We start from the raw sequence: 18821 nt of genomic DNA on the forward strand, positions 1-18821 counted from the left end.
CCAATCATTCTGAACTTCAAAGGATAAAGTGAGATGCCAAAACTGTTCAGAAGCAAAAAGCTAATAGCCCCGCTCATCTAATTAACACTGATCTTCATAGATGTTTTTGGAATCCATTGTATATTCTCTTCTTTTTATCCTACTTTGTTTTTAGTTGCTTGGGGACAAGCAACAATTTAAGTTTGGTGTTGTGATGAGCGGATAATTTATATGCTTTTGGCATTGTTTTTACTTAGTTTTTAGTAAGATTTAGTTGGTTTTTTGTATATTTTTATTAGTTTTTAATTAAAAATCATATTTCTGGACTTTACTATGAGTTTGTATGTTTTTCTGTGATTTCAGGTATTTTCTAGCTGAAATTGAGGGAGCTGAGCAAAAATCTGATTCACGCTGAAAAAGGACTGCTGATGCTGTTGGATCCTGACCTCTCTGCACTTAGAATGGAATTTCTGGAGCTACAGGAGTTCAATTGATGCGCTTCCAATTGCGTTGGAAAATGGACATCCAGGGCTTTCCAGCAATATATAATAGTTTATACTGTGTTCAAGGATAGATGACGTAAACTGGCGTTCAACGCCAGTTCCATGTTGCAGTCTGGCGTCTAGTGCCAGAAACACGTTACAAGTTGGAGTTCAACGCCAGAAACAGGTTACAGCCTAGCGTTGAACGCCCAAAACAGCCCAGGCACGTGAGAAGCTTTAGTCTCATCCCCAGCACACACCAAGTGGGCCCCAGAAGTGGATTTCTGCACTATCTATCATAGTCTACTCATTTTCTGTAAACCTAGGTTACTAGTTTAGTATTTAAACAACTTTTAGAGATTTAATTTTCATCTCATGACATTTTAGATCTGAACTTTGTAATCTCTGACGGCATGAGTCTCTAAACTCCATTGTTGGGGGTGAGGAGCTCTGCTGTGTTTCGATGAATTAATGCAAATATTTCTGTTTTCTATTCAAATACGCTTGTTTCTATCTAAGATGTTCATTCGCACTTCAATATGATGGATGTGATGATCCGTGACAGTCATCACCATTCTCAACCTATGAACGCGTGCCTGACAACCACCTCTGTTCTACTTTCGGTTGAATGAATATCTCTTGGATTCCTTAATCAGAATCATCGTGGTATAAGCTAGAATCCATTGGCAGCATTCCTGAGAATCCGGAAAGTCTAAACCTTGTCTGTGGTATTCCGAGTAGGATTCAGGGATTGAATGACTGTGACGAGCTTCAAACTCGCGAGTGTTAGGCGTAGTGACAGACGCAAAAGGATCAATGGATCCTATTCTGACATGATCGAGAACCGACAGATGATTGGTGACAGCGCACCTGGACCTTTTTCACTGAGAGGACAAATGGTAACCATTGACAACGGTGATCCACCAACACACAGCTTGCCATAGGAGGAACCTTGCGTGCGTGAAGAAAAAGACAAGGAGAAAGCAGAGATTCAGAAGACAAAGCATCTCCAAAACTCCAACATATTCTCCATTACTGCATACCAAGTATTTATTTTATGTTCCCTTGTTCATTTGCAAGTCAACTGATAATTATAATTGACCTCCTAACTGAGATTTACAAGATAACCAGAGATTGCTTCAAACCAACAATCTCTGTGGGATTCGACCCTTACTCACGTAAGGTATTACTTGGACAACCCAGTGCACTTGCTGGTTAGTGGCACGAATTGTGAAAAGTGTGATTCACAATTCGTGCACCAGTGGTAATGGTTAGAGCTCGAATTTAGGAGGTTTTTCCTCTTCCTGAGGAAGTTTCAGAGGCTCTTTCAATTCCTCTGAATCCTCCAGATCAGGCTGAACATCTTTAAAGATGTCTTCCAGCTCTGATTCGAGACTCTCAGCCATGTTGATCTCCTCTACCAAAGAGTCAATGAGATCAACTTTCATGCAGTCTTTTGGTGTGTCTGGATGCTGCATGGCTTTGACAGCATTCAACTTAAACTCATCCTCATTGACTCTCAGGGTTACTTCCCCTTTTTGGACATCAATGAGAGTTCGTCCAGTTGCTAGGAAAGGTCTTCCTAGAATGAGAGTAGCACACTTGTGCTCCTCCATTTCCAGCACTACAAAGTCAGTGGGAAAGGCGAATGACTCAACCCTGACAATCATGTCTTCAATCATGCCTAATGGGTATTTAATGGAGCCATCAGCAAGTTGGAGACATATCCGAGTTGGTTTGACTTCTTCAGTTAAACTAAGCTTTCTGATAGTGGATGCAGGTATTAGGTTGATGCTTGCCCCAAGATCAGATAAAGCTGTCTTGGTGCAATCACCCTCTAATATGCATGGTATCATAAAGCTCCCGGGATCCTTAAGCTTTTCTGGGAAGCTTTTCAGAATGACTGCACTGCATTCTTTAGTGACGAGAACTCTTTAAGTTTCTCTCCGATCCTTCTTATGACTCAAGATCTCTTTCATGAACTTGGAATAAGAAGGTATTTGCTCAAGTGCTTCTGCAAACGGAATCTTTATTTTAAGAGTCCTGAGATAGTCTGCAAAGCGAGCAAATTGCTTATCCTGCTCCTCCTGGCAGAGTTTTTGAGGATAAGGTATCTTGGCTTTGTATTCCTCAACCTTAGTTGCTGCAGGTTTATTTCCTACAAAGATGGTTGGAGAAGCTTTTTTAGAGGGGTTGCTATCAGCACTTGTGTGTGTCTGATCTCTCACTGGCGTTTGGATGCCAGGGTTAGAAGCTTGATTGGCATTGGACGCCAGCTTCTTACCTGTTTCTGGCATTTGAACGCAAGAGATGAGCTTCCATTGGGCGTTTAACGCCAACTCCTTGTCTGTTTCTGGCGTTTGAACGCCAGAATTGTTCCTCTCTGGGCTCTTACTGTCCTCAGAGGAATTTTCGATGATATTTTGCTCATCCTCTGTCAGTTGTTCTTTGCTTGGCTTTTTGCTGCTCTGAAGTGAGGTAATTAATGTTTTTCCACTTCTTAATTGAACTGCCTGGCACTCTTCTGTTATCTGCTTTGATAACTGCTATTTTGTCTGATTCAATTGTGCCTCCATATTTTTATTAGCATTTTTAGTGTCTTGTAGCATCTTTTTGCATTCTGCTAGCTGTTTTGTTAGAAAGCACGATTGTTGATTGAGTTCAGCAACTTGTTCTGGAGGACCGAGTTCAGTGGACACTGCTTTGGCTTCTTCTTTTATGGAGGATCCAGTACTTATGTACAGATGCTGGTTTCTAGCAACTATATTAATAAGCTCTTGAGCCTCTTCAATAGTTTTCCTCATGTGTATAGATCCACCAGCTGAGTGGTCTAGGGACATCTGAGCTCCTTCTGTAAGCCCATAGTAGAAGATGTCTAACTGCACCCACTCTGAAAATATTTCAGAGGGACATTTCCTTAGCATCCCTCTGTACCTCTCCCAGGCATTATAAAGGGATTCATCATCCTCTTGTTTAAAGCCTTGGATATCCAGCCTTAGCCGTGTCATTCTTTTTGGAGGGAAATATTGATTCAGAAATTTATCCGATAATTATTTCCATGTCCTTATGCTTGCTGTGGGTTGGTTATTTAACCACCTTTTGGCTTGATCTTTTACAGCAAACAGAAACAGTAAGAGCCTGTATACATCCTGATCTACCTCCTTGTCACGTACTGTGTCAGCAATTTGCAAGAATTGTGCCAGAAACATAGTAGGTTCTTCCTGTGGAAGACCGGAATACTGACAGTTTTGTTGCACCATGACAATGAGCTGAGGATTTAGCTCAAAACTGCATGCTTTGATGGAGGGTATACAGATACTACTCCCATATACAGCAGTAGTGGGATTAGCATATGATCCCAGAGTCCTTCTGGACTGTTCATTTCCACTTAGATCCATGATGGATAAAATGGAATTGATATGAATTGTAAAGAAGATATATTTTTGTTTTTATTTTATTGAAGTAGAACAAACCAAATTATTAAGATAAATAAAAATAATAAGATAAAATAAAATAAAATAATTAGAAATTTAAAATGTAAAATTCGAAAACCAAGGAAAAATAAATTTGAAAATGAGAATAATTGCTTAATTGAGAAGATTTGAAAAACTCTGTATATGATTTTTGAAAAAGATTTTGAATTTTGAAAGGATTTGATTTTAAAATAAAAATCTGAATTTTTAAAAGTAATTTTCAAAAATTAAATTTAAAATAAAGAGAAAAGATATTTTTGAATTTAATGAGGAATGAGAAAAATAATAAAATGACACAGGACTTAAAGTTTTTAGATCTAATGCTCCTTATTTTCGAAAATTTTGGAGAGAAAATACCAAGGAACACCAAACTTAAAAATTTTAAGATCAAAACACAAGGAAGACTCAAGAACACTCTGAAGACTCACAAGAACAACAAGAACATGAAGAAAGGACACCAAACTTAAAATTTTTAGAAAACCAAAATAAAATTTTTAAAAAACTAAAGAAAAGTTAACAGGAGAATACCAAACTTAAAGTTTGGCACAAGGTTTATTCAAAGAAAAATTATTTTTGAAAAAGTTTTAAAAAGAAGATAGCCAATTACCAAGAACATAAACACAACGCTCTAGCCAATTGAGCTATAAATTTAACGTGTTTTAATAAGGTATTTAATATATATATATATTGGATACTAATAATTTGAAAATGCACAAGAAAAACAAGAAAAATCACAAAACAAGGAAAACTAAAGATCAAACAGGGGAAATAAACAAGAACAACTTGAAGATTAAGAAAGAACAATGAACACAAATTTGAAAATTTAAAAGAAATAAAAAAAATGCAATTGACACCAAACTTAAAATATGAAACTAAACTCAAATAGAAAAACTCAATTATCAGTTTATAAAATTTTCGAAAAATTTAAAAAGAGAAAATAAGGATTTAAAAAAAAATTCAACCAAAAACAATAATAGAAGACTCTAAACCAAGAAGAAAATTTTTCCTAATCTAAGCAACAAAATAAACCGTCAGTTGTCCAAACTCGAACTATCCCCAGCAACGGCGCCAAAAACTTGGTACACGAAATTGTAAATCACACTTTTTACTCTTCGTACCACTAACCAGCAAGTGCACTGGGTCGTCCAAGTAATACCTTACGTGAGTAAGGGTCGATCCCACGGAGATTGTTGGCTTGAAGCAAGATATGGTTATTTTGTAACTCTTAGTCAGGATATCAATTGTAATTATCAGTTGACTTGCAAATGAACAAGAGAGCATGGAGTTTTGGAGATGCTTTATCTTCTGAATCTCTGCCTTCCCCCTGTCTTCTTTTTCACGCACGAAAGGTTCCTCCTATGGCAAGCTTTGTGTTGGTGGATCACCGTTGTCAATGGCTACCATCCGTCCTCTCAGTGAAAATGGTCCAGGTGCGCTGTCACCGCACGGCTAATCATTTGTCCTCATTCAGTCGAAGGTAGAACGGAAGTGGTTGTCAGGCACGCGTTCATAGGTTGAGAATGGTGATGAATGTCACGGATCATCACATCCATCATATTGAAGTGCGAATGAATATCTTAGATAGAAACAAGCGTGTTTGAATAGAAAACAGAAATAATTGCATTAATTTATCGAGACACAGCAGAGCTCCTCACCCCCAACAATGGAGTTTAGAGACTCATGCCATCAAAGAGTACAAAATTCAGATCTAAAATGTCATGAGGTACAAAATAAATCTTTAAAAGTTGTTTAAATACTAAACTAGTAACCTAGGTTTATAGAAAATAAGTAAACTATGATAGATAGTGCAGAAATCTACTTCTGGGGCCCACTTGGTGTGTGCTGGGGCTGAGACTTGAGCTTTACACGTGCCTAGGCTGTTTCTAGAGTTAAACGCCAGGTTGTAACCTGTTTCTGGCGTTTAACTCCAACTTGTAACCTGTTTCTGGCGTTTAACGCCCGAATGCAACATGGAACTGGCGTTTACGTTATCTATCCTTGAGCAAAGTATGGATTATTATATATTGCTGGAAAGCCCTGGATGTCTACTTTCCAACGCAATTGAGAGCGCGCCAATTGGACTTCTGTAGCTCCAAAAAATCCATTCTGAGTGCAGGGAGGTCAGAATCCAACAGTATCAGTAGTCCTTTTTCAGTCTGAATAAGATTTTTGCTCAGCTCCCTCAATTTCAGCCAGAAAATACCTGAAATTATAGAAAAACACACAAACTCATAGTAAAGTCCAGAAATATGAATTTTGCCTAGAAACTAATAAAAATATACTAAAAACTAACTAAAACATACTAAAAACTACATGAAATTAACCCTAAAAAGCGTATAAAATATCCGCTCATCAAAAGCACATGAAAATAAAAGAAAAATAAATAAGAAAATAAAGCAGCATTAAAGGAAAAATAAAATATAAATAAAAATAAAATAAAAACAAAGAAAAAGCCTAATCTAGGTAATCAATCAACTGGTAGTTGTTAATCACAGTTAATTTCTGGCAACGGCGCCAAAAACTTGATGCAAAATTTTAGCACAAACTACCGGTAAGTGCACCAGGTCGTATCAAGTAATAAACTCACGGTGAGTGAGTATTGATCCCATGAGGATTAACGGACTTGCAATGGTTGACTAATTATTCTAGTTAGACAAGTAAAATTAAGAGTTTTGAATATCAAATAGCATAAAAAACACTGCATTGGAGAATGCAAACAATAAACATGTGAGAAAATAATATGAGAAGAGAGCTAAGACTTTGGAGATGTTTAAATTTCTGGATTAACAATCATTATCAACTACCTTGATCATACAAAAATATAGTTCATGGCAAACCCTAGGTGATTGAATTCCAATTCCTTGGCAATTCAATCTTTTCTAACTGATGAACCACTATTTTATGACTTATTTTGGATCAAGTCGAGTGGATTCTATCAACTTTACTCATACTTATTCACGTAAATTACATGTTTTTAAGTTTCTTTTCTAATTTTGTGCTATGATTGAAAACATATTTCCTAGGCATTAAAATCGCTAATTTTTAATCCTCTCTTATTACCATTCGATGCCGTGATGTGTTCGTCAAGTGATTTCAGAGTTTATAGGGCAGGAATAGCTTAGAGGATGGAAAGGAAGCATGCAAAAGTGGAAGGAACACAAGAATTTGGAGATTTAAGAAGTTGATCTCGATGCGTGCGCATGGATGACGCATATGTGTGACCAAGCCATAGTCCAAATGACGCGTGCGCATGACTGACACGTACGCGTGGCCAATGAATTATCAAAGCGACTCGTGCGCGTGGCTGACGTGTTCGCGTGATACGCGGCACATGCCACAGTAAAGGAAAAACATTGGGGGTGATTTCTGGGCTGCTTTTAACCTAGTTTCAGGCCCAAAAATGAAGACAAGAGGCTGGAGAGTGGAGCTGGATGTACATTGAATGATTCATTCATTTTACACACTATAGGTTTTAGATGTAGAATTCTAGAGAGAGAGGAGACTAGGTTTTAGGGTTTCTTTTAGTTTTATTTCTTCTCGAATTCAGATTTCCATCTTGCTTTAATTTAATTTCTTTTCTACCTTTTATTATTCTAGTATCTTAGTTTATCTTCTCTTGTTGATTTCTTTATTTTTCCAATTTAGTTTATGAACTCTTCTTGTTAGATTTAATTCTCTTTTAATGCAATTTGAAGTGTGTCATGTTTAATTATGGCTCCTTTCTTTGATTGTTGGTCATTGATTCCTTGCAATTGTTAGTCTTAGATTTTACTATCTCTTATTATTTTTCTATATTTTTATTTTGTGCCTTCCAAGTATTTGATAAAATGCTTGGGTGAATTTTAATTTAGATTTTTATGTTCTTGGCTTGAATTGAGTAATTCGGAGAATCTTGAATTGTCAAGGTCTCTTGTTGATTGGTGATTGAAAGTTGCTAGTTGGCTTGAGCTTCACTAAATCTAGTTTTTTATTAGAAACTGGGAACTTAAGTTGATTTTGCTCACTTGACTTTCCTTCAATCGTTAGAGGTTAACTAAGTGAGAGCAAAAGTCAATTACCATCACAATTGACCATGATGATGAGGATAGGAATTCCAATTGTCAACCCATGCTAGGACCTTTCTTAGTTGTTAGTTTATTTTCTGGAAATTTATATTTTCTTGTTATCAAACCCAAAACCCAAAAATATACAAAACCATAACCAATAAGAAGTATACTTCCCTGCAATTTCTTTGAGAGACAACCCGAGGTTTGAATACTTCGGTTATTTCTATTGGGTTTGCTTAAGTGACAAACAAATTTAAACGTTGGTCGAGGATAATTTGTTGGTTTAGAACTATACTTGCAACGTAATTTTATTGAGAAAATCTTTACCGACATTTTTTTCTGTCAAGTTTTTGGCGCCGTTGCCGGGAAATTGCAAATATGTTCCTTATTATTGGTTATTGTATATATTTTGAATATGATCACCTTTTACTTCTCTGTTAGTTTTTGCTAGTTTTAGGACTTTGTTTGCTTATTTCTTGTTAGTTTTTGTCTTTATTTTATCTCGCTATCATGAATTCTCACCCATTTGGCTATGAGTGTGGTTACAACTATGTTGTAAAAAATGAGAACTACAATGAAGGCTTGCATCAAGGATGGGACAATCAAAGGTGGGAGGAGCCTGAAGAGAGAACTTTTGCATGGTCTAGAATTCAGAATAAATTTCTGTTGCAAGTATAGATTCTAAACCAACAAAAGTCCTTTCTTACAAACAGTTTGGTTGTCACAAGTAACAAACCCCTAAATAAATTGATAACCGAAGTATTTAAACCTCGGGTCGTCTTCTCAAGGAATTGCAGGGAGGTGTTCTTATTATTGGTTATGAAAAAGTGTATTTTGGGGTTTTGGATTAAGATAAAAAGCAAGAATAGCAATGGCAGAGAAAATAAAATAATAACAATAAAAAGCCTTGATTAGGAGAGATTAATCGGAAGTTCTATCCTTGTTGAATTTTTCTCAAGATCAATTGATAATTGAAGGTTACTTCTACTTAGTTATCCTTTACCAAGTAAAGTAAAAGAAATTCAAGTAAGTTGGAAGTCTACTTCTATTCACAAGTTCTAATCCTCTCCCTTGGGAAGGATTAGCGTTAGTGCACTATAAGAAAAATACCCATTCAACCACACTTTTTTTAAGCTACATTTGAAAAGCGTAGCCTATTCATAGAATAGGCTACGCTTTTCTCCGTGTTGCCTTTTTATAAGAGAAAAGGATACACAAATGCGGCATCATTTAAAAAGCGTAGCCTTAGGTATTATAGAAATCACTTATAAAGCGTAGCCGTAGGTTGATATCTATAGGTTCACTTTTCGTATCAAAGGAGACGCTTTTAAAGGGTAGCCTATTTTTTAAGTTTTGGGTGCACTTAAAAAGTGATTCCTAATGTATCCAGAGCAAAATACTTATCACTTGGTAACTTTTTTTTCTCTTTTACGCGAAAGGAAACCTACACTTAGTGAAAATTTTGTCAATTCCCTCCTAGGTCATCACTCCCCTCCAAAGCCCCTTCATCCTTGCACTGACCCGTGAAGAAACCCTCTCACCATACTCACCATCGCCACTGACCACCCACCATCGCGCAGAAACTCTCTCACTGCACCATCGCGAAGAAACCCTCTCACTGCAGCATCGCGAAGAAACCCGTACTCATCACCACTCACTACAAGAAAGTCACTCCTGTTCGCCCTCACCATCGTCATCTCTACGCTTCTCACCTTCGCCAACCCTATCGCGCACAACCCTCACCGTCGCCACCACTCACTCATCTTCATCACTCACCACTCACCACGCCGTCACTCATCTTCATTGTTGCTTCTCTTTGCTGCGCGCTCAGATCAGGAAGACCCTGCCTCAACTGAAAGCCTCTCATCAGTCGCTCACCATCGTCAAGAAGGTATGTATTCACCTTCATTTGGTTTCTAAAATCTGAGAGGGTAGGATTCCGATTTTAGGGTTGCAATTTGGGAGTTTGGTACAAAATCCTGTGAACTCGTGAATTGATGAACATGCATGCTAATGTTGCGATGCAGTAGAACTACTGAATTTGGGGGTTTCATTCTGTTAGTGTTGCACTGCAGGGTTTACTGTGACTTGTTGCTAAAATTTTATGGTTTGTCTGCTCCTAAAGGTCCACTTACGGAGGTTTGCTTCTGTATGATTTTTGGTGCAAAATAATTAGAGCTGTTAACATTTATTGTCTAAATTGAAGTTGCTAAAACAAAGATTGAACTGGATGTGTCTTGCCTACTAATAAATTATGAAAACCAAGTAAGGAAATTGTTTGAGATGATTACTCTTTTTATATAAAAAACAAAAAGATTTTAAAGGATTCTGAAACAAGTATTCTCATAAAATCTTTTAAAGAAACAAATTCTTGTAAAGAGACAGGGTATGGACTTCCATTTTTAACAAATAAAATAAACCTTGAACTGTGAAACGCTAAATCAACAGAAATCAAACTTTCCAATGCAGAAGATTATTGTTTTCATTGTTTTATCTTTGGAATTTTTGTTACTTGCAGGTTTTGACAGAGAGTATTGATCGTGTCTTAGAGTTTGTTAAATGAAGTAAGGCAATCAACCTCACTGTTGCATTGGAGACAGCTACAGCCTTGCAGGTATGTGTGTTTTGTCTCTTTCTTCTAATCATAATAGAAATTTGATTTAAAAGAAGACCAGAACATTGTGTTTGTTCCTGATTTTGCGTATATTTGTTTTGTCTTTCAATTACACTTAGTAAAAATGAAGACATTTTTAAATTTATTAGCTTGGAAGGCATAAAAAGGTTTATTTTTTCAAAATGAGAGTCTTTAACTTTACATGTAATTGATGGGATATTTTCGTAGAGAAACGAATTTCTCCAAAACACCCAAATCTAACTGGCAAGTGCACCGGGTCGCATCAAGTAATAATAACTCACGGGGGTGAGGTCGATCCCACAGGGATTGAAGGATTGAGCAATTTTAGTTTAGTGGTTGATTTAGTCAAGCGAATCAAGAATTGGTTGAGAGATTTGTGATTTGCAGAATTTAAATTGCATAGAAAGTAAAGGAAATGGATGAATTGCATGAAATTAAAGAGAACTGGAATTTAAAGTGCTGAATCTTAAAGAGCAAAAAATTAAATGGCAGAAACTTAGAACACAAGAAATGTAAATTACAGAATCTTAAAGTGCAAGAAATGTAAATGGCTTGAATTGTAAAGGGAATTGGGAGTTGGATTTGCAGGAATTAAACAAGGACAATTGGGCCTTTGCTCTTGGTGGAATTGGGTTGAGAGAGGCCTTGGTTGATTGCTCTTGGAGTTTGGAGAAGAACCGAATTGAACCGGGTTGGAATCATGAAAGCTTGAGTAAAAGTTGGAGTAAAAGTTAGGGGTCTAACTTTTGCTCCAACTTTTCACATCAGAACCCTTGTTTTGCTGATACCAACGTTGGGGCAAAAGTTAGGGGTCTAACTTTTGCTCCAACGTTGGCCTCCCCTTGGTTATTCATGGTGCCAACGTTAGCCAAAAAGTTAGGGGCTAACGTTGGCGCAAACTTTTGCTAGTCCAGGGAGTATTTTTCATGCGCCAAAAGTTAGCCAAAAAGTTAGGGGCTAACTTTTGTGGCTAAGATGACTTGTCATCAGTAATACATGTGTTCCACATTAGAAGTTTCACTGCTTATGCCACGGGATTTCTAAGGAGTAAGGATCCACTAATTCTGAATAACAATTTGAGGGAACTGGGTGCTAAAATTATATAAGACAATTGGGCAGGTGTAGTTCCCTTTCTGAAGGTGCATTTGAGGATTGATTTCTCTCTCTCTCTCTCTCTCTCTCTCTCTCTCTCTTTCACACACACACACACACACAAAATTAGTATTCATAGTTTTGGGATTAAAGAGGTATATTTTTGTTAGAATATGTTTCTGCACTATGATATTATTTTAAATCTTGTACTTAGCTATATTTCTAGATCTCATGCTCTTGAATTTCTCTAAACTTTGGTTGCTGCAACTTATTGTGTTTATCCTTTGATTAAATGGCAGTAGTAGTTTTATATCTAAGTAACCTTTCCATTGAGTATGCTTATGCTCAAATAAATTAGGCTACATAATGTATTTATTGACCAGTCAGCTATTTGATTCTTGGATCTGTGAATGATTATTGCTTTCTTAATCAACACAGTTTACTTTGTAGTGGTAAATGGTAATGTTCCAATAAACAAAAATAAAGTACTAATGGGGACTATTATTCATTTTTCTAGAGTAGTTTACTAATTTCATGTTGTTAATTGTTTCACTGCCATTACATGAATGAAATGAAAAATACATTAAGTAGTAATATTATTGATTGTGTTTTACATACAAGACTTGCACTCCTATTTATACATTAATAATATGAGTAACTAATAGCTTTGCCTGATATGAAAAATCTATTAGATTCTTAATTGCCTTAACAGTTTTATTAAGTCACAAGCTAACTAACCATTCTCTGCACTACTATCCTTTACAAGGCTCAATTTCATCCCTCCAATATAAAATCCTAAACTCCAAAATGCAAAACCACATTAATCTTTATCTCCTCTTCCATTTCTGTTAACTGCTACTACTACTCTTGTACTTGTTTTGCTTTTTGAGTAATGATGGGCGAGTTATTCCATCATTCACAAATTATAACATAACATTGTGTCTCCGTCTGTCTCCATCAAGAATTCACAAACAGTAGAGAGAGGGCAAGGAACAGAGGAATAGCCAAAGCACCAGGGAGCAAAAACATGAGCGTTCTTCAAGTTTTTGGCTCTTCATCAATCATAGCACCAAGAGAAAGAGAATGATGACCAAGGAAGGAGCTGACTGAAGCTTAAGAGGGAGCTGCGTTCCACTCACCCAACTGTTCTTCGAGTTTCTTTGCTAGGTGAGGACAGCGACTTCATCTTCTTTCTTTTCTCTTCTAATTCAAAATTCTGATAATTCTCTTGCTCCATTTTTTCCAGTTTATTCAATTTCTTTTAACATAACTACCACCACAAGCAAAGAGAGGTGAGTGATTTTCTCTCCTCTGTGTTTAATTTGGTCGAATGGCCTTGTGAAATGTAACCAAAATTCTGGTTCTTGGAACGGTTAAGGTTTGGGCTCAAGAGATAAACAGGGACAAGTCTTGTGTATTTGATCAATAAAGAGGTAAGGGTTAGAATAGTTAGATATTGATTTTAGCTGTATTTGGTAATTAAATGGCAGAAACCTTTCCATTGAGTATGCTTATTCTCAAATAAGTTAGGCTACATAATATATTTATTGACCAGTCGGCTGCTTGATTCTTGGATCTGTATGTGAATGATTGTTGCTTTCTTAATCAGCAGTTTACTTTGTAGTGGTAAATGATAATGTTCTAATAAACAAAAATCAAGTACTAATGGGGACTATTATTCATTTTTCTAGAGTAGTTTACTGATTTCGTGTTAATTATTTTTGTTGCATGTGGATTATCTGCAGTATTTTCGTGGCTCATGGCAATTTATCAACTATTGTCAACTATTGAGCTTCATGTTCCTAAAGATTTCTATCATTGAATTCAGCATTTCAAAGTTTGTTCTTTCTCTGAGACTGTTCCAACTGGAGTTAAAATTTGAGTGAAGAAAAAGGAACATATTTGTTCTTTATCTTACCTTCTGATAAAGAATAGAATAGTGTCCTTATGTTTATCAATTTGCCTGGTTTTTATTTTTGACATTAACTCCACCTTAAACAATTTTGATACTCACACTTATTCACTTACAAAATCCACCAATATCATGGTTTTGCAGATTGACGAAGAGCTTCTTCAGGAAGTGGTTAATATGGGATTTGACAGAAATCAATTGGTTGAATCTTTATGCAACAGGATCCAAAATGAGGTCTGTGCCCTTCATTCTCTCCTTTCATGTCTTCTTGATTGTCTCTTATTATTATCTATATATTTCTGGTACTGTGACAAACTACTTGTTATTGGATAACTGGTTCCATGTTTCTAGTGGCTATCTTGGAGCTGAGTTTCAAGAGACTATGGTTGACTCTTTACCTAAGATAGTTGAATCTTTTAAGTCTTAATGGATCTAATAATATCTCTTCCTCTGCTCAATATCTCCCACTTATTTATTTATTTTCATTTGGTTTTGTCGTTATCATGTTTGGTTAATGTGAGTGTTAAGCTGAAAAAGACTAATGTCTGTGTTCTTTTAGCAATTGACTAATGTTGTTGGGACCCTTCATTTTTAATATTTTTCTTTAATTTTTCAATATGAAGTGAATGACCCTTTTTGCCTTTTGAACATGGAGGTTACTAAGGAAGAGCTTAATGCAAAAATAAGAGAAAAAAGTTTCCAACTTTTGGTCTGAAAAAAACCATGCAAAGTTTCCAACATGTTTGTGTTTTGTTTTGTGGCAGATGGGGCTGGTGATGATTTGCTTAAAGAGCTATGTAGGCTGTGCAGGGCCATTAATGGATGTTCCTTGTGTTCAAGACAGAGTTTTCTATTTCCCTCAGGGTCACATTGAATTGGTATGATATACACTTCTTTACCTTGTTTCTGATTTTGTTTGTGAATTTCATTTTTTCCCATTTTTGTGCTATGTATGCTTTCAAATTTAAGCCTTAAGGGGTTTAGTAAGTGTTATATAATTTTGATTTTTTTCTTTTGTAGTTGTCAGAACCTACAAAACAAGATTTGAGGCAGATGAAGAACCAGAAATCTCCCGAATATGATCTTCCGTCGAACAAGATATTTAAAGAACAAGATTTTTTTCTCTTCTATCAGAAGGTTAATAACTTTTATTAGAAGATACTTATGTAGGATACAATATTTTGGTTTTTTATAGTTTATTAGTAGTAAATTCTAAGTGGTCTAATGTATATTTTGATATGGGTATGTTTATTTTAGTATGTGATGTATCAATACTCATTTATGATCATCCCAATATTTTTAGTTCATTATAACTATATTTTGTTAAAGGATAATTTTTATTATTTAAAGAATATTGTATGGTATTATTATGTATTTATTTTTATTTTATAATTTTACAATGAGGGACCTAAGGTTACACTTATATACGGTAGCTATAGTATACAAAAAAAAAGGGATCTAAGGCTACGCTTATAAAAAGTACCTATGGTATACAATGTGGCTACGCTTTACAAGTGATGCAGTAGCGTTAAAAAGCGTAGCCTATTTTGAAAAAATGAAAGCTGAAAAGCGTAGCCTTTGATCCTGGACAGCATCTCTTGAAAAGCGTAGCCTATTCCCAAACGCCAAAAGCGTAGTCCTTGGTGCAGAAAAGCGTAGCCTTTGAGAATAGGCAACAGCCGAATAGGAATCACTCTAAAAATCATAGCCGTAGCCCAAAAAGCGTAGCCGTAGCCTAAGGCATCATTTTTTTTTTTCACTTTTGGCTACACTTTTCAAGTGTACCTGAATGGGTATTTTTCTTGTAGTGGTGACTAGAGAGCCAGCCAACAATAAACTCAGTTACAATTTAACTCTAGAGTAATTCAACTCAAGGGTCTCCAAATCTTAATCAACTCCAAAATCAAGTTAGGATCTAACTTAGAACATCAATTAATAACAAACAATAGAAGAAGTGATAAATATGAAATACCTCAATTACATTAATAAAAGAAAATTAATCTAAACATAAGGAGTTTATAAACTAAATTGATAAAATAAATAAAAGGAACATTGAACCTGGAAATTGAGAAGAAATAATCCTAAATCCTTTAAGAGGAATCCTAATCTTAAATCCTAAGAGAGAGGAGAGAGCCTCTCTCTCTAAAAACTACATCTAAAACCTAAAACTGTGTACTGTGAGCTGATTCTTATGAATGAATGGATTCCCCCACTTAATAGCCTCTAATCTGTGTTTTCTGAGCCGAGAACTGGGTCAGAAACAACCCAGAATTCGCTGGTTTCGAATTCAAACACGCTGGTTTTTTCGCCACTGCGACGCGTCCGTGTGGAGCACGCGTTCACATCGCCTAGCATCAGAGCAACTATGGCTTATTATATATTAAATCAAAGCCCCGGACGTTATCTTTCTAACGCAATTGAAACCACATCATTTGGACTTCTGTAGCTCAAGTTATGACCGTTTGAGTGCGAAGAGGTCAGGCTGGACAACTTTGCAGTTCCTTCAACTTCTTGTATTCCTTCCACTTTTGCATGCTTCCTTTCCATCCTCTGAGTCATTCCTGCCCTGTAATCTCTGAAAACACTTAACACACATATCACGGCATCGAATGGTAATAAGAGAGGATTTAAAATTAGCAATTTAAAGGCCCAGGAAACATATTTTCGCATATATCATAGAATAAGGAAGGAATTGTAAAACATGTGATTTCTATGAATAAGCTTGAGAATAATGGATGAAAAACCACTCAATTTAGCACAATATAAAACATAAAATAGTAGTTTATCAACCTCTCCACACTTAAACATTAGCATGTCCTCATGCTAGGCTCAAGAGAAGCTATAAAAGTGAAGAGGAATGGTAGAATGTATGAAATGCAACCTATGAATGTAACTACATGCAAAATATTTCTACCTACTTGGTTAAAAGTAAATAAGCTTTCCAAGACAAACATAAATCAGATTTTACTAATTCAAATTATACAGTAAAAGACAAGTAAACTTGTAAGAAGATAGCTCATGAAAGCAGGGAACATAGAATTAAGCACTGAACCCTTACTAGTAGTGTATATCACTCTAACTCTCAAGTGTCTGGGGTTAATCACGCTACTCTTCTCTTGTCATGCTTTCTAAAACTTTTTTCTTTATCTAACCAATCAACAAATATTTAGCATATCAATGCAAACATCATGAGGTCTTTTCAGGGTTGTAATGGGGCTAAGGTAAGGGTGAGGATATATGTATGGCCAAGTGAGCTATAATATGAATCTTTAATTAACCTAAGCTCTCACCTATACACACATTCTATATTTTAAATTCATGCCTAGCTACCCAAAATTCCCATTTTTGCATATCATACTCATGTATCAACTTTTCTTTAATTTTATCATATATGCATTGATTTTTCATTAACTTAACATTGGGGTAATTTTGTCCCCTTATTTATTTACTTGAATATTTTTGGATTTTTCTCTTTTTTTTTTGTAGAGAAATAAACATAACTTATCAATGCACATGGATTTTCCATTATTTTTCTATTTTGATTTTTTATGAGTAGGTTCCCAAATTCCCAATATTCAAATAAATTAGAAACATCATACATTCCTTTATTAACCCATGTTTCCACAATTTTCCCACACTTAGTTGATGCACAATCTCTATCTTAAGCTAACCAAAGATTCATTGGGGCGATTACTTGTTTTTCCACTTAAGGCTAGTGATGTGGTAAAATATAAAACAAATGGGGATAAAAAGGCTCAAAGTGGCTAACAAATATAATTGAAAGGGTAGGTTTATTTGGGATAAGTGAGTAAAAATTCAAATAATGGCCTCAATCATATGCAAGCATGTAAATACACTAAATAGTGGACATATAGAATGGAACAAAGCAAAGATTACAATCATAGAGAAGAAAACACACAAGAATAAAAATTTATGGTTAAATAATGTAACCATATAAATAAGCTCAAAATCTCACAAGTTGTGTGTTCTTAGCTATAATTCATGTTCCAAATACAACTTCAAACAAGTTTTAACATAAAAATTTTGATTTAAATTAGTGAAATACTAGAAAAAAGTTTCTTGAAAAAGAAAATATTTCTTCAACCAAGTGGTAAAATATGCACAAAATCAAACAAATATGCAATCAAACATGTAAATGCAACAACTAACAAGGAAAATAAACCATTGGTATTGAGATAGAAGAGTAACTAACCTATGGAGATCGATATCGACCTCCCCACACTTAAAGATTGCACCGTCCTCGGTGCATGCTGAGATGTGCAGGTGGACGGGTTGTTCCAACTGATGCTTTTCTTCAAGGATTGTGCAGATGGACTTGTTTGTCTCCCGTTTTAGAATTTTATCCCTTTTTCCGTCTTCGGTGGCCAGCCTGAAAGAAGAGAAAAAGAAGAAAAGTAACCCAGAAATAAAGATAAGAAAATAAATAAAATATGGTTGGGTTAATGCCAAATAATGAGGGTCTCAATTACATGGTAGCTACAATATGCAAGTGAGAAAACAGTAGAAGTACATGGCAAATCAAGAGTGCAAAAATTTGCAAAAATAGGGGAGTGTGGGTAAGGAGAGATAATATAAATTCATGTCAATGCAAAAGTAATACAGGTATAAAAGATTGGCATTGATTTAAATAATTTTACCTAACCAGAATAACACAAGTTACTAAGCACCCAAAATAATTTAAGAGAAGATGCAACAGTTAAATAAGAAAATTTTAACACCAAAGAAAAAATAATGAATTTAGAAAAGAAAATAAAAATATGCACAAAAATTAAGATGCAATGAATGAAATATGCAAATAAATTAAGTAAAATAAAATGAAAGATAAGAAGAATGAGAAGGGAAAGAAGGGAAGAAGAAGTAAGTAAGAAAGGAGGGAGGAAAAATTAGGATTGAGGAAGAAAAGATAAGATGTTCGGCGCTGATTTGGATAAGTTGTGCGGCGCAGGCGACGCGGACGCGTGAGTGACGCGGTCGCGTGGTGCGCGATAATGTCAGGTGACGCAGATGCGTGGGTCACGCGATCGCGTGGCCTGATTTGTGTGATTGGCGCAAGTGCAACCTCGCGTTCGCGCAACTCTCTGTTTGAAACTCTTTTCGCCAGATTTTTGGGTGACGCAGTCGCGTGGTTGACGCGATCGCGTGGATGGCCATATTTTGAAAATGACGCGGACGCGTGGGGCA

At 35.8% G+C, this 18821-nt stretch overlaps 1 long non-coding RNA gene across 1 annotated transcript in view; it reads left to right on the top strand.

Annotated features, from left to right (window-relative positions):
* Window positions 1-14663, top strand: part of LOC110270245 — a 15838-nt gene extending 1175 nt beyond the window's left edge. The window contains exons 2-3 of the long non-coding RNA XR_002359556.1: window positions 14421-14497; window positions 14640-14663. This is a non-coding gene — a long non-coding RNA (uncharacterized LOC110270245). The remainder of the gene's footprint in view (window positions 1-14420; window positions 14498-14639) is intronic.

This window comes from Arachis ipaensis, chromosome B03 (assembly GCF_000816755.2).
Source record: "Arachis ipaensis cultivar K30076 chromosome B03, Araip1.1, whole genome shotgun sequence".
Classification (NCBI taxonomy): Eukaryota; Viridiplantae; Streptophyta; class Magnoliopsida; order Fabales; family Fabaceae; genus Arachis; species Arachis ipaensis.